Source organism: Macaca fascicularis, chromosome 5 (assembly GCF_037993035.2).
Source record: "Macaca fascicularis isolate 582-1 chromosome 5, T2T-MFA8v1.1".
NCBI lineage: Eukaryota > Metazoa > Chordata > Mammalia > Primates > Cercopithecidae > Macaca > Macaca fascicularis.
In genome coordinates, this window is record NC_088379.1 from 179,814,222 (window position 1) to 179,838,321 (window position 24,100).

Consider the following 24,100-nt stretch of genomic DNA (forward strand, 5'->3'; position numbering starts at 1 on the left):
TCACTTTCATTAGTTGAATATTTATGATACAAAAGTTAAAAAAAATCCCTTGAGGAAAACGCTGAAAACACTATAACCACATATATTTAATTGTTCATTTATTTATTCTTCCCTTAAAAAATTAATCTCCGTATAAACCATTGTAAAAGAAAATTTCAGCATCAGATGGCTGGCTTCTTCAATTGCCCATTTAAGAGATTCTATTTCTTTAAATCTGTAAAGCATGTAAACCTGCGTACATGTCCTAAAGATTAAGAACAGTATTTTTAGTTAAGATGACTCAAGATAGTCTTAAGATGTATGCATACTAGGGAGATAAAATAAGATAAATGAATTTAGTTTGGAGAACTATTTAACAGGCAGATATGTTCAAATGATTTTAGACAAGAGAACCAAGACTATTCAAGTGGGAAAGGGTGGTCTTCTAAATGAATGGTGTTGAGAAAATGGCAAAGTCACATGCAGAGAATCAAACTGGACCTTTACCTAACAATACACAAAATGGATCAAACACCTAAATACAAGAGCTAAGACTATACAACACTCAGAAGAAAACATAGGAGAAAACTTCATAACATTAGAATTTGAACGATATTTTGAATATGGCAATTAACGTACAGGCAACAAAAGAATAAATAAGCAAATAGGAACTCATGAAAATGGAAAGCTTTTGTTCATCAAAGGATATTATCAATAAAGTTAAAAAAAACCCAGAGAGAAAATATTTGCAAATCAATTATTCAAATATTCTGATAATGAATTAATATCCAGAATATACAGAGAATGTATAAAACTCAACAACAGCAACAACAACAAAAATAAGCAAACAATCCGACTCAAAAATGGGCAAAGGACTAAATAAAACAGACATTTTTTTCAAAGAAAATATACCCATGGTCATCTGTATCTTGAAAAATTAATTAAAAGATTCTTAATGTCACTAATCATTTGGAAAATATAAATCAAAACCACAGTGAGATACAGCTTTACCCTCATTAGGATACCTAGTATCCCAAGAATCAAATGATAATTTTTAAGGGGGATATGGAGAAATTGGAAACTTCATGAACTGCTAATGGAATTGTAAAATGGTGCAGCTGTTATGGAAAATACTATTTTGTTCCTCAAAAAGTTAAAAATAGAATCACCATATTATCCAACAGTTTCACTTCTGAGTTTACAGGCAAAATAATTAAGAATGGACATATAATTGTGCACTCATATTCATAGCAGCATTATCCAGAATTGCCAAAATTGGAAGCAACCCAAATGTCCATTCATGAATGAGTAGACAAAATATGGTATATAAATATGATGGCATACAATTTAGCCTTAAAAAAGAGGGAAATTCTGACATATGCTACAACATGGATGAACCTTAAAGATATTATGCTAAGTGAAATAAGCCAGTCATAAGAGGACAAATATTGTATGATGGCACTCATTTAAGTTACCTAGGGTAGTTCTGTTCATACAGACAGAAAGTAAAATGGTAGTTGCCTGGACCTGGGGAAAGAGGAAATAGAGAATTATTGTTTATGAGGTACAGAGGTTTAGTTTGTGACTATGAGAAGAGTTCTGAGGACAAATAGTGGCAATGGTTGTACAGTGTGAATATACTTAATGTCACCGAACTTCACACTTAAAAATGTTTAATATGGCACATTTTATGTTATATATATGTATTTTAACATGACTTTTAAAACAAATATTGCTTTACAAAATCTCCATGATAGTCTAGTGGGCCTTGGGCCAAAGAAAGGAAGGAGTTCATGAAGTACTTGTCAAAGAACCAAAAATAACTCACTTGTTTCTCAGCCGTACTGGCTTTAAGTCTTATAAAAGGCAAGGCAAAGAAAAGAAAAAAAAAAATGAGAGCAGAAATCCATGGCAACAAGCAATTTCTGTTTATTGATAGCATCCTAGGGGAATTAAGTATCTGGCTGCTATAGAGACCAAGTTTGTGTGAAATCTTATGAGTCCATTTACTCTATTCTGATTGAACAAACAGAAAATTCATACATGTTCTATATTCATAAGAAATATATTTTTGTATTTTTGTCTGACAACACATTCCAATATCACAATTGTCTCAGGAGTTATTAATAAAGAGTACAGCATTAAAGATGGGACAACAAGGCCAGGTGCAGTGGCTCACGCCTGTAATCCCCGCACTTTGGGAGGCCTAGGCGGGTGGGTCACAAGGTCAGGAGATCGAGACCATCCTGGCTAACACGGTGAAACCCCGTCTCTACTAAAAACACAAAAAATTAGACAAGTGTGGTGGCAAGCGCCTGTAGTCCCAGCTACTCTGGAGTCTGAGGCAGGAGAATGGCGTGAACCTGGGAGGCGGAGCTTGCAGTGAGCTGAGATCATGCCACTGCACTGCAGCCAGGGCAACAGAGAGAGACACCATCTCAAAAACAAAAACAAAAACAAAGCAAAAACAACAACAACAACAAAAAGGCAGGGGTGGGGAAGGGCAGGGACAACAAATAAGCATTGAGGCAGAAAGCAGACAATAAAATAATCATAGGTAGTAATGTAGCCAGCCTAAAATTATTGGGTATTATTGGCCTGATCAGTGTAGTACATGACAAGTTATATAATCTTTAGCTTTGGTAAAAGGAAAAATAAGGTAAGCAATTGGCTTCAGATGAGTTTCTAAATTTGAATGAGTACTACTGATATATAATCTTGTTTCATAAAAACTAAGATAAGAAAAGGTTTAATAAGGTTTAGCAAAGTTCAGAATATCTCAATTCAGTTCTTACTACAGTATCTGTTTAAGAATTGAAACACCCCATTCACTAACTGGACCCCAAAAGACATTTATTTTAGTCAGTTTGTAGAGTGGCTGAACTACATAACATTTAGAGAATACAAAACATATCTAAATATTTTAGTAACCTTCACCTTATAAAGTCAGTGATATGGTTTGGATTGTGTCTCTACCCAAATATCATGTCAAATTGTAATCCATAATGTTGGGGCTTGATGGGAGGTAACTGGATCGTGGGGCTAGATTTCCTTCTTGGTGCTGTTCTCATGATAATGAGTGAGGAATCCCAAGATTTGGTTGTTTAAAAGTGTGTAGTACCTGAACCCACCTCCTCCCCCTACTGCCTGCTCTAGCCACGTGAAGATGTAACTGCTTCCCCTTTGTCTTCTGCCATGATTGTAAGTTTCCTTAATCCTGCCCAGCCATGTTTCCTGTACAGCCTGCAGAATCATGAGCCAATGAAACATCTTTTCATTAGAAATTATCCAGTCTCAGTTATTCCTTTATAGCAGTGTGAGAACAAACTACTATAGAAACTTGATACTGGGAGTAGGGTATTGCTATGAAGATATCTGAAAATGTGGAAGTGACTTTGGAACTGGATAATGTGCAGAGGTTGGAAGAGTTTGGAGGACTCAGAAGAAGACAGGAGGATGACAGAAAATTTGGAAATTTCTAGAGATTTGTTGAATGATTGTGACCAAAATGCTGGTAGTGATATAGACAGTAAAGGCCAGGTTAACAGAGTCTCAGATGGAGATGAGGAACTTACTGGGAACTGGAGTGAAGGTCACTTTTGTTATACCCTAGCAAACTCGGGAGGCATTGTGCCTCTGCCTTAGGGATCTGTGAAACTTTGAACTTGAGAATGGTGATTTAGGGTATCTGGTGGAAGAAATTTCTAAGTAGCAAAGTGTTCAAGACATAGCCTGGATGCTTCTAGCCTTCTATGTTCATATTCATGTGCAAAGAAATGATGTAAAACTGAAACTTAAATTTACAAAAGAAGGAGAATGTAGAGGTTAGGAAAATTTGCAGCCTGGCCATGTGGTAGAAAGGAAAAAAAAATTTCGGGGAGGAATCCAAGCCAGCTGCAGAATTTTTCATAATTAAGGGGAAGGCAAGTAGTAATATCCAAGACAATGGGGAAAAGGTCCTGAAGCTATATCTGAAAACTTGTAGTGGCCCCTCCCATCCTAGACGTGGAGACATAGGAAGGAAAAATGGTTTATGGGCCAGGCCCAGGGCCCCCTGCCCTGTGCAGCCTCAGGACATTGCTTCTTTGATCTTGGCTGTTCCAGCTCCAGTTGTCCCTTAAAGGGGTCCAGGTACTCAAACTCCTGCTTCAGAGGGTGCAAGCCATAAGCCTTGGTAGCTTCCATGTTGTATTAAGCCTGTGGCTATGCAGAGTGCAATTGTTGAGGCTTGGGACCCTCTGCCTAGATTTCAGAAGAGATATGGAAAAATCCTGGATGTCCAGGTAGAAGTCTCCTGCAGAGGAAGAGCCCTCATGGAGAACCTCTACTAGGGCATTGCAGAGACAATATGTGGGGTAACAGCCCCCACACAGAGTCCTCACTGGTACATTGTCTAGTGGAGCTGTGAGAAGAGGGCCACCACCCTCCAGACCCCAGAATGATACACCAACAGTTTGCACCGTGCACCTAGAAAAGTGGCAAGCATTCAATATTAGCCCATGAGAGCAGCTGTAGGGACTAGCCCTATAGAGCCACAGGGGTAGGGCTGGCCAAGGCTTTGGGTGACAACCCTTTGCATCAGTGTGGCCTGGATGTGAGACATGGAGTCAAAGAAGATTATTTTGAAGTTTGAGATTTAATAACTGCTCTGCTGGGTTTTGGATTTGCATGGGGCTTATAGCCCCTTTGTTTTGGCTGATTTTTCACTGTTGGAAGGGCAGTATCTACTGAATTCCTGTACTCCCATTGTATCTTGGGAGTAACTAACTTGTTTTTGATTTTAAAGTCTCATAGTCAGAAGGGACTAGCCTTGTCTCAGATAAGACTTTAAACTTTGGGCTTTTGAGTTAATGCTGGAATGAGTTAAGACTTTTGGGGACTGTGAGGAAGGCATGATTGTATTTTGAAATGTGAGAACATGAGATTTGGGAGGGACCCAGGGAAGAATGATATTGTTTGTATTTGCGTCCATGCCCAAATCTCATGCTACTCTCATGATAGTCAGTGAGTGCTCACAAGATTTGTTTGTTTAAAAGTGTGTGGCATCAACCACCTCTCTATCTTACTCCTGCTCTGGCCATGTGAAAACGTTTCTGCTTCCCCTGCACCTTACACCATGATTGTAAGTTTCCTGAGGCCTCCCCAGACATGCTTCCTTTACAGTTTGTGGAACCATGAGCCAATATAAATTCTTTTCTTTATAAATTATTCAGTCTCAGTTATCTCTTTAGAGGAGTTCAAGAACCAACTAATACAATCAGTGAACCAACTTCTTTGGTTGTCAGTATCTATCTGGGAAAACCTAAATATGGTTAACATGTAGAAGACATTGAAACAGTTTTATTATTACTATTATTATTATTATTCTGAATTTGGAGGCTGAACTGAAAAAGGCAAAAGATTTGAGAACATTGATTAAGATACTGGATATTGTAATTGATTAAAATCAAGAAAATTGCTACTTTTTTATTTTAGAGAGAGATTACTTAAAGCTAACATAGTAGAAAGCAACAAAAGTAAGTTCCTTTAGAAATAAGTAACCTCTATTAACATGACTTAAAATACTGCAATGGCAGCAAAAACATTCAAAGGTGCATAGTTTCTCAAAAAGCAGATGAATATACTATGACCCAGTTTACATATTTTCATGTCTAACGATAGTACTAGTATCAACAATGTACAACCAGATATTTGAATTACAACCAAACTATCCAACTTTTGTTTCCTTAAAATTGACATAGAGAAAACTAAAAGACAAGTAACTCCAAACTATGTGCTACGTTATTCCATGAGTATACATTAGATATCCACTTTATAATTTTATAGGAACAAAAATAAACTTGTATGTTGACATTATCCAAAATCATTTATACATCCTCTAATCCATTAATTAATGACCATAATATAATGTCTATACATGAGAAACAAGGTCAAATAATATTATTTGGATCTTTTTGCCTTACCTAGAAAGTGTTGTTATGCAAATATCGCTAATAAATGTTATGCAAATATCACTAAATTTGATCTTTACTTAAAGTAGATGTCAGCAAATGAAAGCCAATAGAACACATTCAGCCTATCTTAATTTTTTTTGTACAGACTGTTCTTCTAACTGCCTACAAATTAGGAATTGTTCTTACATGCCCATTGACAATGAGTTCTCATTTGATTTATTAGTTCCCTCTTGGAGTAGTAAAGTATTACAATTTAAAGAAAATTGTCAGTTTTTTTAAAACAGAAAATGATGTCCATTTTTGTACCCATTGGAGGAGCTAATTTTGATAAACAAAAAATATATATAAAGTAGAAACAGAGACCCTGTTATCAACTTAAAATGTTGATCCACTAAAACAAAAGCAGGATTCAGTAACATTGGGTCTCCCAGGGAAACATCATTTTCAAGGAACTGGGTAATTTTATGATTCTAACATATATTTGACAGGTACCGAAGAAAACAATTCTGGTGGTTTATACATTCTCCAAAAATCTTTAAGAGATTAGCTATAAAGCAAATGTGATAAGAAATTTCCATGGAATGTATGCCGCGAAGGGTCCTGCATTAAGTTCATGCTAATTAGTACAGATCTTCACAATTTACTGTAGTAACATCTCTCATCAATTTTATATGTAAATTCCAAATTCAATTGCTTTAGGCTAAAATATAAAAAACAAATATTTTAAGATGTAGAAATAATAAAATAATATCTTTATAATAGGTAAAAAAATATAAGATCGAACATTAATTTACTAGAAATACATTGGTGTATTTCACAAAATAGCCTCAAGAAAATCTGTAAACAGAAAATAAATATTAAGTTGATCTTTCTCCTCTTATTGCTTCTATTATTTTTTTCTTCCCTCCACCTGCTGCCAAGTTGCCCTCACTTTTCATTATTGTGGCAAATCATCTTTCTGCGCTTCTCCACATGGTACAAAACATACCCTTTAAGAACTCATGTGATTGGCCCTAGTGTTTTCTCAGACCCTCAAGTTCAAAGCGTGACATAGGTTACTCTATTTTCAGATAAATCTGCCACAACCAAAGGGGAAGATTATATAAATACAGGACATATATTAGGGAAAATTTTATAAATGAAGTTGAAAGAGTACATGTTTCCAGAGCAGTGGATGTTTTGGGAATGTCCGTATCTTTGGCTACACATTGATATGTTAAGACATAAACACACAAAACAAAACAAATAATATTGTTTGGAGTTAAATATACTACTTTTGCCTATATCAGAGAATAGATTTATGAGCTGAATTAGTAAAACAAAAATATTTTTGGACATTTCATAAGACTTTTCCCTCTCATTGTCTAAGGTTTTTCACTGCTGCCAGTGAGATGTTGAATCAAAACATCTTTCTGCAAACAATAAATGATCCAATGTAAAAGAGAGGAGGAAGAAACCATTGCCACAAAAACATCTCTTTGATTCTTTTTCAAAATAATGTAAATGCTTATTTTTTCAAGGAAATAATTTCCCATATGCCAAATATTTAGAATATATAATATAAATCTTTATGGCTTCTTTCATATTGTTGGCGTAAATGTATTGCATTAAGACTAAAAGACAGGGTACCTAAGCCTGACAATCAGTCAAGTATGGAAGTTAAATCTCTAAGTTCTATGCTTGGAAAATGGTGAACATTCATTGTATTTTAATACTCAATCATACCCACATTTTGAACATTTTCTCTCTCTCTCTTTTTTCTTTTTCTATTTCATTAGATTCCCTCCTGTACAAGCATCCTATTTTCTGCAAGGATTTGTTCGGCAGGTAGCATGATACAATGGTAAGAGTCAGGCCTGAATTATGACACTGAAGTTCCCCTATAAATTTTAGTGGTTTATACATCATGCTACAAAAATATCCTATTCTTAATAGTGATGCTACCTGCATGTTTTCATCTCCCTAAGCCTCAGAGTCTTCAGCTATAAAACTAAAATATTCTTTTAATTATTAAATAAGGTTGTTACTGAAACATCACAGGTCTACGTCCTGTTGCTCATTGCACAGAAAGCCAATCACTGAGTTAACAAGGATTGTCAGGTGATTTGATTTGGTTGTGTCCTCACCCAAATGTCATCTTGAATTGTAGCTCCCATAATTCCCATGTATTGTGGGAGGAACCTGGTGGGAGATAACTGAGTCATGGTGGCAGTTTCCCCCATACTGTTCTAGTGGTAGTGAAGAAGTCTCACAAGACCCATCATTTTCTGAGGGGAAACCCCTTTGGCTTGGTTCTCATTCTCTCTTGTCTGCTGCTGTGTAAGACGTGCCTTTCACCTTCTGCCATGATTCTGAGGCCTCTCCAGCCATGTGGAACCGTGAGTCCATTAAACCTCTTTTTCTTTGTAAATTAATCTCAGGTATGTCTTTATCAGCAGTGTGAGAGTAGACTAATTCGTGAGGGAAGCAGACTTTACTTTGGGTGCTGCACCCAAGGATAACAGGTAATACAGTTTCCCTAACATAGCAAAAATGGGGTGTTTATATAGCAGGGAAGGCAGGAAAACAGAAATTGGGGAGAGGAAAGGAAGCAATCATGAGGAATGAAGTTTATTGCATCTTGTTGTCGATCCAGATGTGGTAATCTAGTGAGTTTCAGTCCCTCACCTGAGGGTTGGTTTACTGGAGGGAACTCAGATGAGATAAATGTAAGCTTCAGGTTTTAAGACAAGGGAGGGGCCGGGCGTGGTGGCTCACGCCTGTAATCCCAGTACTTTGATTTACTGAGGAGGGAACTCAGACGAGATAAATGTAAGTTTCAAGTTTTAAGACAAGGGAGGGGCCAGGCGCGGTGGCTCATGCCTGTAATCCCAGCACTTTGGGAGGCCAAGGCAGGCGAATCACGAGATCAGATCGAGACCAACCTGGCTAACACGGTGAAACCCTGTCTCTACTAAAAACACAAAAAATCAGCCGGGTGTGGTGGTGGGCGCCTGTAGTCCCAGCTACTCTGGAGTCTGAGGCAGGAGAATGGTGTGAACCTGGGAGGCGGAGCTTGCAGTGAGCTGAGATTGTGTCGCTGCACTCCAGCCTGGATGACAGAGCTAGACTCCATCTCAAAAAAAAAAAAAAAAAAAAAAAAAAAAAAAAAAAAAGGCAGGGGTCGGGGAAGGGCAAGGACAACAAATAAGCATTGAGGCAGAAAGCAGACAATAAAATAATCATTTTATTATCATTAATCAAAAAAAAAAAGACAAGGGAGGGGCAATTTCTATGTCTATTTTTAAAAACCTATAGATACTATTTGTATAGGACAATTTGGTTGGTATCAGTATCCCCTTTCTATTTATCAATTCCTCCATCATGGGGAATCTGGTTGTCAATCCTTCTGGCTGCTTCTTGCTGAGGAGAGCTGTTATGGGATAATGCTGAGGAATGTAAACCTTACCCTTGTAATTGAAAGTACTCACAAGCACCTGGCCAGCATCTGGCTTATTGGAGCACCATGACCTAGATAGTTTTATCTTGGTTTAGAACAACATATAAAGGCATATTGCCTAGGATGATTAATAACATAGATAAACCAAATTTTAAAATAAAACCAAATTTTAGAATACCAGACAATATGGAGCTGATCCACTGGGGAATCCCAGAGCATAACCCTAAACCTTCCAAAAACTCTTCCTGATTCACTACATCCTGCATGCAAAAAGCTATGGTTTCAGGAAGAGCAACAAACTGAAAAGCACGTGACCCCTTTATGATTTCTTATCTAGACTATTTGGCTGGGTTTTGAATACTAATTTTGGTCCTCTGAGGGTTCACAAGCCCATGACCTGTTTCCCCTGGAGGGATCAAAAAGGGCTTGGTTTTACCTGACTATGGAGAATTCATGGCTTAACACCATCCAACTCGAATTGGAGTCTATTGTTCATTCAAGTTGGCTCCAGCTCAAGTTGGGTGGTGTTAAGCCATGGATTCTCCATACTCAGTGGTAGTATGAGTAGTTAATATATTTCATCTTAAAGCCAGTCTCCCGTGACTTGGATATGAAGCATATCAGCTGCTTCATCTGGGGTGTTTCACTTGGCATTGATATGTGAAGTTTGGCAATTCTCCTTCTCGGGGTAAACAGATCTTACAGTGGCATTTATCCAATCCACCAGGCTGGCTGTTCTCTCAGAAATAACCTCCTGTGTGTCTGAATTACATATACCCATCTGTGATTGTTCAACAGTGAGCTGTGGGTCCTGCATCAACCAAAACATTCATTTCCATTCTACACCACTGAAAACCAAAGTCAGTGCTCCCAGATTCGTTAGTCTCATAAACCATTTTAGAAAAGCTGATGATACCAATCTACAAAATGAAATAATTTCTTTACATTGTACCCTCTGGTTTCGATAGTTATTTAGTTCTGCCTTTCCCCCACACTGACTACTTTCTGGAAAAGGCAGGTCTCAGAGGTACTTTCTGGTGCTCTGGCATAATTTTTCCTTTTGTGGGTAGCCTTGAGGCTACTTATTTGACCTCAGAAATGTCCATATCTGAGTTAGTCCAGCCCCAACACCCAACTCAGCATTCTCTTACTTTCATTTTAGCTGTTACAGACAACAATAACCAAGGAATTGAATGTTTTGCTTTTTCCTTATTAGTTTGCATTTCCTTATGCATCCTGTGAACCAATTCCCTGGGAGCTGAATCTATCTCTAAATTCCATTGGTACCTTTTGTCTTTAATAACTGAATGCAGCACAGCTGCAACTCTATACAATAGGTGTCCAGGTTTCCCACAAGGAATCAAAAGCTAATCTAATAGAAGTCATACTATAGTTTTCTTCTGAAACATAAGTTTTTCTCTCTTTAGTCAGCCATTTCTACCAAAGACAAATTGTGGTAGAATCAATTTATTTGCAATATAAGTTTTCATCTTATCATACTTGGACTAGTTATTTGCATAATGTACAGCAAGAATTATTGTCCATATAGTATCTTTTATATGGGGCTTTGCTGGACTTTTGCATGAAGAATCTCATATTTGACTTTTAAAGGCCTCTCAAGCCCAGGCTAGGATTTATCTGTGCCAGCAGGTATCTGTATGAACTGGGTGAATTCCTCTCTTCTCAAGGTCCCAAAATAACTTAAGGTTTCTGGACTTGTCAGAAAGTGACATTCTTTACTTATCACAGATCAGGAAACTTATAAAGGAACCAGGTAGACAAAATACTAAACCAGACTTTCCAAGGAACTTTTATCGGCACTATAAGTCAACCTCAATCTCTGAAGGCATTCTGCTCATATCTGAGAATATGTCATTCCAGTCAAAGCTTTGGGAAAATAACCAGTGTTTCCAACTGTGTCCTATTACAAAAGAAAACAAATTCTTATTGAACACATGCAAATAAACATATTGCCATGAATTAAGAATATGCATAGATGATTTCCAAAATTTGGAGAAATCAGGTAGAGAAAGAAAAATATGCATTAAATTGGTTTACAAGAGTATACTCAATTGTTAAAGACTATAAATAGCTCAGAATAAAGAAAAAAAATCTTTTATCAACCCTGAAAAATAAAACAAAATGAATCACCAATGTTTCAAAAAAAAAAGTCATGCAAAATTAATTTGGTCCTTTATTAGTTCAGTCTATGCAATTGACTCTTGTCCTGCTTCATATTGGGTTAACAATCTTTCTGAACACATCAGCCTTTTAATTAAAGTCCTGAAAGTTCTCTCTCTAGTCCAATGACACGAACTCCAAAGTTATCAAACACTTGCATTCAACAGTTTTTTTTTTCATGAATTTCCCTAAAGAAATAAGCTTGGAACTGTAGCTAACTGTAAGCCACTTTGTTGACAAGAATCATAGTAAAATAATAATTTTGAATGATAAAGGTCTTAGGACAGTCCTAGTTAAAGACAAGCCTCAGGTTAGCCATAATTAAAGATATAATTGACAAGGAAATTAACTTTTTTTGGCATACGACAATAATAATCATAAGTACTGCTGATAACATATAATTAAGACATATCAGAATTTTAGCAATCTCATACAAATTTGGAACACATGTTCATAACATATTTATACAAATACAACCCCAAAGAAAGTTAAACACCGTTTCATATTTCACAATGCTTCCTGTATAATTTTAACATACCATATAAGCCTACTATGCCTCTCTTGGACTTCAGGGGATGTAATATCTAAAAAATTATTTCAACATCCAAAAGACTAAATTTAGAACTTGAAACTTTGATATTGGAAAGTTTGTCAAATATCAAAGGATTAAACACTTACTATCACAAAATAGTATTATAGGTCATTACGAAATAGTCATTCATTCAGCCAAAATGATAATTCAAATATTTTTTAAAAAGCAAAAACCTTTATTCTTTGATAGAGGAGACGCAGTTTCCCAAAGAATAAGACCTTATAAAGACAGCATGTGCCTAACTAAATCTGTCTCTCTCTCTCTCCCCTCCTTTATGCCCCTGAAGTTTACTCGAAAGGTAAACAATAACCTTTATATCTCTTATTGATGTTACATGAACATTTTGTTCAAAAGGTAAAACCACAATTTACCTTTGCACAGTATATTGTTAATGTTAAAGGTAATTTTAATAAAACCTTAAAGGTAAATCTAATTTTAATAAGTTTGACCATAATGTAAGATTTCCTTTTATAACCTTTTACTATTTTCTATTAAAGAAAAGATCAATGCACCAAGAAAACCCTTTTATTCTGATACAGGGGCCCAGACACTGGTCTTGCATCACTGCGTCTTTGATATTAATGTCTAATTTATAGAAAAATTCTGAACCATTCTTATCCCTCAAAATAGGCCTTTACAATCTCATGCACCATCTCTTCTGCAGTAGTCGTTGGGCCTAGAGGGATTGAGAAGTTTAAATTTCTGACCCCGTGTTTTAGCAAAGCAGTTCATTTCTATTGCTGCTATCTCCAAGGTCTGAAAAAGAAGTGTTGATTAATGTCAACATTCAAGACTTGGTAGGAGTAAATGCTTTTTTCAGATCCAGGAGTCAAAGCCCTGTGATGTAACAGCACAAAGACTTTTAAAGCAATACGGAAAGTCACGTCGATATAAAACTCTTAATTCTTTGAAATCTCAGTTTTCCTAAGCAATCAGAAATCTAGTAATGATGACCTAATAATGATGACACATGAATTATTATGATAAAATGTAAAATATCTTCCTTAGGCTAGTTATCAAAAAACAAAGAAAGGTCCTCTATTGTGTGATTGTTTCTCCTTAAGGGAAGACCATTAAGATAATCTGAAAGTCAATCCTGATGAATAATTTAGACATCAAGAAAAGTACAGAATCAAGTTACAGTACAGAATCAAGTTATACTGAAGGAAAGCACTGCTATCCTAGACCATATATGAGCGTTGAATTTGGCCCATGGGTTTCCATTTTGAAGCTCTGGCTTGCAAATTAGGTACTAACAATTAGAGTAAGACTGTTTAGACAGGAAAGCTACCTGGAAAAGACATTTTGGCAACAGTCAATATCAGTCCCACATAAATTGATGGATGAGAGGGAAGATTATCCTACTTTGAGAGATGATAATGGAAATGCACAAAAATGAATGAAATTCATTATCTGAAAGAGTCTCTAAGAAGAATTACCTTCCTTCAGGGGAGAATACTGTGAAATAATGCTGGTGAAAGAAGCTTGCTATGTGGAAAGAAAAATGAATGGTAATCAAGGAATGATGAAACATTATTGGTATCTGGGATGGCAATTTAACTATACAATAAAAGTACATAAATTTTCGGCTTCTAGAAAATAGACATGAAATGAAATAATGTCTAAAATTTGTTTAAAATAACCATGAGTGAGAGGCAAGAGTAAGACAATATTACTCATATATTGATAATTACTAAAGGTAACTGAAGGGTACACAGAAATTTATTGCACTATACACTTTTGTATGTTGTATACATTTGAACATTTATATAATAAAAGTTTATGTATTATGTTTTTATATAATAAAAAGTTTAAAATTAAAATAGACTAACACGTAGAATATTGGTGAAAATTAAAAGTAAACATCAAATGAGAAGAATATTGTAAATATAAAGCAATAATTGGAAAGCTATCTTAAATAATACAAGAAATAAAGCGAAACAACTGACCCTGAGCCTCAGTTTAAAAAGGAAGGCCACATATTTTACAATGGTTCCATGTCTATTTAAGACAAGGAGAAGTTGAGGAAGTAAAATTATTTTCAGTCTACCACTGTGACTTTAAGTACCATTACAAAACATTTCAAATGGAAATAGACTCCCATACTAAATTTGGTGTATCTCTGGGCAGGCATCATTGTCCATATGGATAAAAGGCAATGAAACCACCCCCACTGTTTCATAGAACTGATGCTTACAGTTTTTAACTTATATTTGTCTTATCTGAGTTCTTTCCCTAGGAAATTGACCATCAGGCAAGAAACCAAAACTCACCAAAGTTCTGAACCCCAACAATGGGATACCAAACCCCTCATCCAACATAATTGCTTCCTTACTTGTCCCAAATTCCAGTTTCCCTGCATGTAGCTTCATTACTTCCCCACTATGTAAACTCCAAATTTTAGTTGGTTGAGAGAGACAACAGTAAGCAGCAGATGTAGGCTGAGTCTCAGGCATTTTGGTAATAAGAATACAAAATAAACCAAAAATACCTCCGTAGCACCAGCTCAGTGTCTTCTATACAATAGAAATCATGCTCTAACCTTTGACAAGTTCTCTACATATGGCTTTTTTTTTTGTTTGTTTTAGCTGCTATAATTGCATTTGCTACGACAAAAGGAATTTGCAAACACAATATGATAACATTTTATATCTGACATTGAATAAAATATTTATTTGAATTTAGAAAATGATTGAATTACTCTAGGCTGTTGAACTAATCTCATACAATGTAATTTGGTTTTAAGGAAAAAACTTATTCTACTGGAGGTCTAATAAACTCTAAAAACCATATAGTCCACAATAAATTTGTTACTCAGCTTATTCTTTAGTTTTCTCCTTAATAAAATTAAATTATGTAAGACCCTAAAGAATGTCTTACATAATGTAAGACTATAAGCAAAATAATTATCTTTAAGATTTGTCAGATATATTCCTTGGAAATTGTTTCTTAAAAAACAGAATAATCTCTTAAGGCAACATATTGATATTGTTATTTGAATATAATTACTTTAACATGAAATTTTAGGGAAATTTGTTAGGAATTGTTGAAAAGAGAGCTCAAGAACTTATTTTTATTTTGTAGACATAAGTATTTTATTGCCTTATTTGTGAGGAATTTGTACAGAGGCCTCTTTCTATAAGCTATACAAATAAATATTGTAAACCAGCAAGTAAATGCTGTCTCTCTTCCATTTTTAATTTAAATCTTAAGAACTTTTGTAAAGCTGCTTTTAGAAAGTTAGCCAGGCCAGGTGGCTCATGCCTGTAATCCCAGTACTTTGGAAGGCCAAGGTGGGTGACTCACCTGAGGTCAGGAGTTCCAGAGCAGACTGGTCATTATAGTAAAACCCCATCTCCACTAAAAAAATACAAAAATTAGCTAGCTGTGATGGCACACACCTGTAATCCCAGCTACTCAGGAGGCTGAGGCAGGAGAATCACTTGAACCCAGGAGGCAAAGGTTGTAGCAGTAAGCCAAGATTGCACCACTGTACTCCAGTCTGGGCGACAGAGTGGAAAAAAAAAAAAATTGTGTGAGGATTAAGGGGGGAATGGTGGGTAGGAGGCAAAAATAACTTGCAGCTCTCACTCAGACAGAGCAATGTGTGGAGACCCACATTATGAACTTTTGCTCCAAGAACTACCAGAGGAACATACCAGAAAAAGTGGAGAGAGTCCACAGACCCCTTTGAAGGAGGTGGGTTGCTGCTGCTGGCTCTGTGGGACAGCAGAGTAGCAGAGGAACTCCTAAGACAAAGGACATAATCCCTTGGGAGCTCTATGGCTCTCCCTACCACCTGAGAAACCTTAATACTTATCCAAAGGTGACCCTATGGCAAATTTGTATTCTCCCTAAACAACAGCAGCTGAGGTGCTCTTGAAAGCGCCACCTCCTGGCTAGAGGCCAGTCAACACAAAACCGGTGCACTTAACAAACAGTCAACCAAGGACCCTCACAGAGTCAACCGCCTGCTACCTCCACCAGAGCAAGTGCTGGTATCCACGGACTGAGAGACCTAATGATGGATCACATCACAGGAATCCGCATATACTCCCCAGTACCAGCCTGGAGCCCAGTAGTTCTGCTGGGTGGCTAGTTCCAGAAGAGAAATAACAATCACTGCAGCTTGGCTCTCAGGAAGCCCCATCCCTAGCAGAAAGGGGAGAGCGCCATATCAAGGGAGCACTCTGTTGGACAAAATAATCTAAATAGCAGCCCTTGAGTCTCAAATTGTCCTTCTGACATAGTCTACCCAAATGAGAAAGGCTCAGAAAAACAATTCTGGTGATATGGCAAAACACAGTTCTTTAATACCCCCAAAAGATCACACTATTTCACCAACAATGGATCCAAACCAAGACAAAAATCTCTGAATTGCCAGGAAAATAATTCAGGTCAGCTATAAAGCTAATCAAGGAGACACCAGAGAAAGGTGAAGTCCAACTTAAATAAATAAATAAAAGATACAGGATATGAATAGAAAAATCTCCAGTGAAATAGATTGCATAAGTTAAAAAAAACCCCACAATTTCTGAAAATGAAGGATGCACTTAGAGAATTGCAAAAAGGACTGGAAATTCTCGGCAGCTGAATCAAACAACAGAAGAAAGAATGTCAGGGTTTAAAGACAAGTCTGTTGAATTAATTCAATCTGAAAAAGACAAAGAAAAGAGAATTTTTAAAAAATGAGTAAAGAGAATTAACTTAAAACAAAGAGAATTAAATTAGAGAACAAAGATAATTAAGTTTTTAAAAAATGAACAAAAGAGAATTTTAAAAAAAATGAACAAAGCCTCCAAAAAATTTGCGATTATGTTAAATGACCAAACCTAAGAATAGTTGGTGTGCCCAAGAAAGAAGAGAAATCTAAAAGTTTGGAAAACATATTTTAGGAAATAATCAAGGAAAACTTCCCTAGCCTTGGTAGAAATCTAGACGTCCAAATACAAGAAGCTCAAAGAACACGTGGAAATTCATCACAAAATGATCACCTAGGCACATAGTCATCAGGTTATCTAAAGTCAAGATGAAGGAAGAAATCTTAAGGGCTGAAGACAAAAGCATCAGATAACCTATAAAGGAAAACCTATCAGTTTAACAGCATATTTCTCAGTAGAAACCCTACAAGTGAGAAGGGATTGGGGGCCTATCTTTAGCCTCCTTAAAAAAAACAATTATTAGTCAAGAATTTCATATACAGTGAAACTACACTTCATAAATGAAGGAAAAATACAGTCTTTCTCAGACACACACACAAAAAAATGCTGAGAGTATTCACCACTACCAAGTCAGGACTGCAATAACTAAAAGGATGTCTAAATCTTGAAACAAATCTTCAAAATACACCAAAATACTAATAGAATCTCTTTAAAGCATACATTTCACAGGACCGATAAAACAACAACACAATGAAAAAAACCCAAGGTATTCAGGCAACAAATAACATGATGAAAAGAATAGTACTTCACATCTCAATACTAACATTGAATGTGAATGGCCTACATGCTCCATGTAAAAGATACAAAATGGCAGAATGGATAAGAATTCACCAACCAAGTATCTGCTGTCCTCAAGAGACTCACTTGATGCATAAAGACTCACACAAACTTTAGGTAAAGGAATGGAAAAAGTTATCCCATGCAAATGGACACCAAAAGCAAGCAGGAGTAGCTATTCTTATTTCAGACAAAACAAACATTAAAGTAACAGCAGTTAAAAAGGACAAAGAGGGACTTTATATAATGACAAAAGGCCTTATCCAACAGGAAAATATCAGATTCCTAAATATATATGTACCTGACACTAGAGTTCCCAAATTTATAAAACAATTACTAATAGATCTAATAAATGAGATAGACAGCAATATGGTAATAGTGGAGGACTTCAATACTCCACTGACAGCACTACACAAGTCATCAAGACAGAAAGCCAACAAAGAAACAATGGACCGGAACTATATCCTAGAACAAAATGGACTTAACAGATATTTACAGAACATTGTACTCAACAACTACAGAATATACATTCTATTCATCAGCACATGGAACATTCTCCAAGATAGAACATATGATAGGCCACAAAACAAGTCTCAACAAATTTAAGAAAATCAAAATTATAGCAAGTACTCTCTCAGACAACAGTGGAATAAAATCGGAAACCAACTTCAAAAGGAAATCTGAAAACCATTCACATACGTGGAAATTAAGTAACTTGCTCCCAAGTGATTGTTGGGTCAACAATAAAATCGAGGTTGGAGATTAAAATATTATTTGAACTGAACAATAATAGTGACACACCTATCAAAACCTCTGGGATACAGCAAAAGTGGTGCTAAGTGGAAAGTTCATAGTATTAAATGCCTACATCAAAAAGTCTAAAAAGAGCACAAACAGACAATCTAAGGTCACACTTCAAGGAGCTTGAGAAACAAGAACAAGCCAAACCCAAACCCAGCAGAAGAAAAGAACCAACATCAGAGCAGAACTAAATGAAATTGAAACAGAAAAAGGTACAAAAGATAAATGAACAAAAACCTGGCTCTTTTAAAAGATGAATAAAATTGATAGACTATTAGCAAGATTAACCAAGAAAAGAATAGAGAAGATCCAAATAAGCTCAATTAGAAGTGAAATGGCAGATATTACAATTGATACCACAGAAATACAAAAGATCATTCAAGGATACTATGATCACCTTTACGTGCATGAACTAGAAAACCCATGGGAGATAGATAAAATCCTGAAAATATACAATCCTCCCAGATTAAACCAGGAGGAAATAGAAACTCTGAGTAGACCAATAACAAGCAGCGAGATTCAAATGGTAACTAAATAGTTACCAACAAAAAAAAAAAGTACAGGACCAGATGAATTCACAGCTGAATTCCATCAGATATTCAAAGAAGAACTGAACCAATCCTACTGACACTGTTCCAAAGGATAGAGAAAGAGGGAATCTTCCCTAAATCATTCTATGAAGCCAGTGTCACCCAAATACCAAAACCAGGAAAGGGCATAAGAAAAATAAAACTACAGATCAATATCCCTGATGAACATAGATGCAAAAATCTTCACCAAAATACTAGCTAACCAAATCCAACAGCATATCAAAAAGATAATCCACCATGATCAAGTGGATTTCCTACTGGGGATGCAGGGATGGTTTAACATATGCATGTCAATAAATATGATACACCACATAAACAGAATTAAAAACAAAAATTACACGATCATCTCAATTGATGCAGAAAAAGCATTTGACAAAAGCCAGCATCACTTTATGATTAAAACCTTTAGCAATATCAGCATAGAAGGGACATACTTTGTGGTAATAAAAGCCATCTATGACAAACCCACAGCCAACATTATACTGAACAGAAAAATGTTGAAAGCATTCCCCTGAGAACTGGAGCAAGTAAGAGATGCCCACTTTCATGACTTCTATTCAACATAGTATTGGAAGTCCTAGCAAGAGCAATCAGACAAGAGAAAGAAATAAAAGGCATCCAAATTGGTAAAGAGGAAGTCAATCTATTACTGTTTGCGATGATATGATCATATACCTAGAAAACCCTTAAAGACTCATCGAATAAACGTCCTAGAACTAGTAAATGAATTCAGCAAAGTTTCGGGACACAAAATGAAGGTATACCAATGAGTAGTCCTGCTATACACCAACAGCAACAAAGCTGAGAATAAAATCAAGAACTCAACTCCTTTTACAATTGCTGGAAGAATAAAATAAATAAAATAAAATAACATAAAATATTTAGGAATATATTTAACCAAGGAAGTGAAAGACCTCTACAAGGAAAACTACAAAACACTGCTGAAAAAAATCATAGATGACACAGTACTGCCAAAAGCAATCTACAGATTCAATGCAACTTCCATCAAGATGCCAACATAATTCTTCACAGAACTAGAAAAAGCAATCCTAAAATTCATATGGAACCAAAAAAGAGCCACATACCCAAAGCAAGGCTAAGCAAAAAGAACAAACTGGAGGCATTACATTACCCAACTTCAAACTATGCTATAAAGCCACAGTCACCAATACAGCATGGTACTGGCGTAAAAACAGGCTTATAGAACAATGGAACATAATAGGGAACCCAGAAATAAAACCAAATACTAACAGTCAATTGATCTTTGACATAGCAAACAAAAACACAAAGTGGGAAAAGGACACTTTATTCAACAAATGGTGCTGGGATAATTGGCAAGCCACATGGAGAAGAATGAAACTGGATCCTCATCTCTCACCTTATACAAAATCAACTCAAGATGGATCAAAGACTTAAATCTAAAGCCAGAAACCACAAAAATTCTAGAAGACAACATTGGAAAAACCCTTGTAGACATTGGCTTAGGCAATGACTTCATGACCAAGAGCCCCAAAGCAAACACAACAAAAACAAAGATAAATACATAGAACTTAATTAAACTAAAAAGCTTCTACACAGCAAAAGAAATAATCAGCAGAGTAAACAGGTAACCCACAGAGTGTTTGAAAATCCTCACAATCTATACATCTGACAAAGGGCTAATATCCACAATCTTCAAGGAACTCAAACAAATCAGCAAGAAAAAAAAATCCCATCAAAAAGTGGACAAAGGATGTGAATAGACAATTCTCAAAAGATATACAAATGGCCAACAAACATATACAAAAATGATCCGCATCACTAATGATCAGGGAAATGCAAATCAAAACCACAATGAGATACCAGCTTACTTCTGCAATAATGGCATAATCAAAAAAATAAAAAAATAATAGATGTTGAGGTGAATGTGGTGAAAAGGGAACACTTTTACACTGTTAGTAGGAATATAAACTAGTACAACCACTTTAGAAAACAGTGTGGAGAACCCTTAAAGAACTAACAGTAGATCTACCATTTGACCCAGCAATCCCACTTATCTACCCAGAGAAAAATAAGTCACATGAAAAAGATACTTGTACATGCATGTTTATAGCCTCACAATTCACAATTGCAGAAATATAGAACCAGTCCAAATACCCATCAATCAACGAGTGGATAAAGAAAATGTGGTATATGTATATATGCCATAGAATACTACTCAGCCATAAGAAGAAACAAAATAATGACATTCACAGCAACCTGGATAGAGCTGGAGACCATTATTCTAAGTGAAGTAACTCAGGAATGGGAAACCAAACATCATATGTTCTCAATCATAAGTGAGACCTAGCTATGAGGACAAAAAGGCATAAAGATTATACAATGGACTTTGGGGACTTGGGGAAATGGGTGGGGGGGGGTATGAGGCATAAAATACTACACATTGGGTACAGTGTACACTGCTCTGGTGATGGGGGCACCAAAATATCAGAAATCACCACTTAAGAACTTATTCATGTAACCAAACACCACCTGTTCCTCAAAAAAACTAAAGTAAGAAAATTTGAGAAACTTAAAAAAATAAAAATAAAAATTTATGCCAGAGAATTGGAATATGGTAAAAATAAAACTTTAAGTTCATTAAATAAAAAATATAAAAACATTATTTCAAATAGCCCTGGCTGACACTAAAGTCAATCTGTATTTTACTATCTTTATATCTTTTCATTTCAGAAGCCCAGAAATTCATTATTCAATGTTCTCTTCCTCCGTCTGTACCACATATTTCCCATGACCTCCATCCAAAAAGAAATAGACAAAAATTTTGCTTGCTTCCTGATGCCTGGTAAGTTTTAAAAAGAATAAAAATTAGAATTCAATACTTACACAATCAAATAAAAAGTTTAAAATACAAATAATATTTAAAATTCATACTTTCATTTTATTGAGGAAAATATCCCAGAAGTAAATTTACACCCTCAGAAGCATTATTGGTCTCTCTAATATTTTCAAGGTGCAAATGACCAACACAAAATTCCTAGGAGAGCTGAATAATAGAAATTCAAGTAATATATTAATACATTTTGGGGGGGATGTGAGAGTTGCAATTAAACAGACTGATGACCAAAAAGAAGAACATTCTATCATCAAGATTTTTTGTAGATTTGCAAGATTTTCTGATACAGAAATATCATTGGGTTATTCACTCATACAGGCAAATTTTAGACATTGAATGATCATCTGATTTAAGAAATGTCTATGTGACAGATTAGGCCCTGAAGTAAATTAAAAGAAAACTCATTTGGAGTTTAACTTAATTCATTATTTCTGGAGAAATACAATTTAATCTGGAGTTTCTTCTTTCACATCTATTGCTTCCTTAGTGCTTCAAATATTGAGTGAGGAAGGCAATACAAGTTGAATATCTACTTTAAAAAATTCAATTTTCCTTATTATTTCTTATGTTTTATGTGAAATGGCCTAAAATATAAGCCACAGAAATGACACAATTGTAGTGGTAAAATCTGACTTTTATAATTTCATTAAAACTTAAGAAAAGGTTGACAATCAAGTGATATATTTGGAAGTAAAATTTCTATATAAACACTTTGCTTCTAAATATATTGATAATGTTATATGGAAAATAAAGGAATTCATAAATAAAATAAAAGGAGCTGGTCACTGTTCACATTGGTTTTACTTTAATGTTTGTCCTCTTTCAAAGTTAAATCGCTTCATAGCCCTCGGAAATCATGCTATCCACTAAAGGCAAACTTCATACCAAAAGATTGCTTAGGTCTTACTGAGATAAAGGAATGGTCCAATGCTTATGTCTGAAATGTCTATTATTAATTATACTTCTAACAACCATGTCTGACTTACAATTGCTACCACCTTTATCACATACATAATTTATCTCTGTTATGCTATTTTTTACATTTAAAAGACAAAAAGAATTTGGTGATAAAGTTTAGTTACTAAAATTGGTCACTAAAAAATAAAGTTCAGAAAAATTTCCTGTTTTGTCATCTGATAAGAGAGCAGAGGAAATACTCCATATTAATATTAGATTGTGAGAGTAAAAAATATACAATTACTTTATGTAAGGATAAAAATTCCTCATAAGAATTGGTATCTCTGCTAGATATGATGAGAGACTTGTACCAAATTCTATGTATATTCCAACAGAAAGCCAAGTTAGTGAAATATCTATCGCACATATATACATGAGATTTCTTGAAAGGATTTCTCTAGACCTTCACAAATATAGTAGATAAAATATTTAATTGTATATTTTTCTGCCTTCAGAGTGATGAAAGTCATTTAACTCCCCAAAAAGTTATGCATTGGGAGTAATATTCTGCAGTACTAGTGAATCTTACACTCATCACCCCTGTGTTCCTTTGCTCTTCTTTAGTTTCCATCTTGAGCTTTCATAAAAGATTGACAAAAATTATTTGATCGATTCCAGCTTTAATATCTTATAATTTTGCATTCTAACTCCCCAGAGATATTGAAGCCTCTATAATATACAATAATATAAACTTACATATCTTTTTGATGTTACTCTGCTTAAATTATCAAAGTTAAGCTCACATCTGAGTAATGTATATCAAATTCATAACTAAGTAGGCAACTTAGAGTTATCAGAACTAATTTTATCAGAGCCCAAAACATTTGACTATTTTGGAGAAAATTAGCTTTAATTTTAATTGTTTCTGATAGATATGAATATTAGAATCAAACTATTTTAGAGGAAATATCAAGAAATAAATGTCTTATCCTATACATAAGAAAACAATTACTCCCAAAATATAATTAAGCCTGAATTATTGAAATGCATATTGTATAGGTATATTTACATATTCGACACTGATTAGATTAAAAATTATGATACAGTTATGTAAGTATTAATTTATATGGCATTTAGATTCCCATTCTCTTGAAGCATTCCACTATAGTAATTTAATAGAGTCAATTGTAGTATTTTATAGGAAACAAGGCAATGTATCTATCAATTATGTTTACTTCTGGGATATTTTCCTCAAAACAGTGAAAGTATGCATTTTAAATATTATGTATAAAAT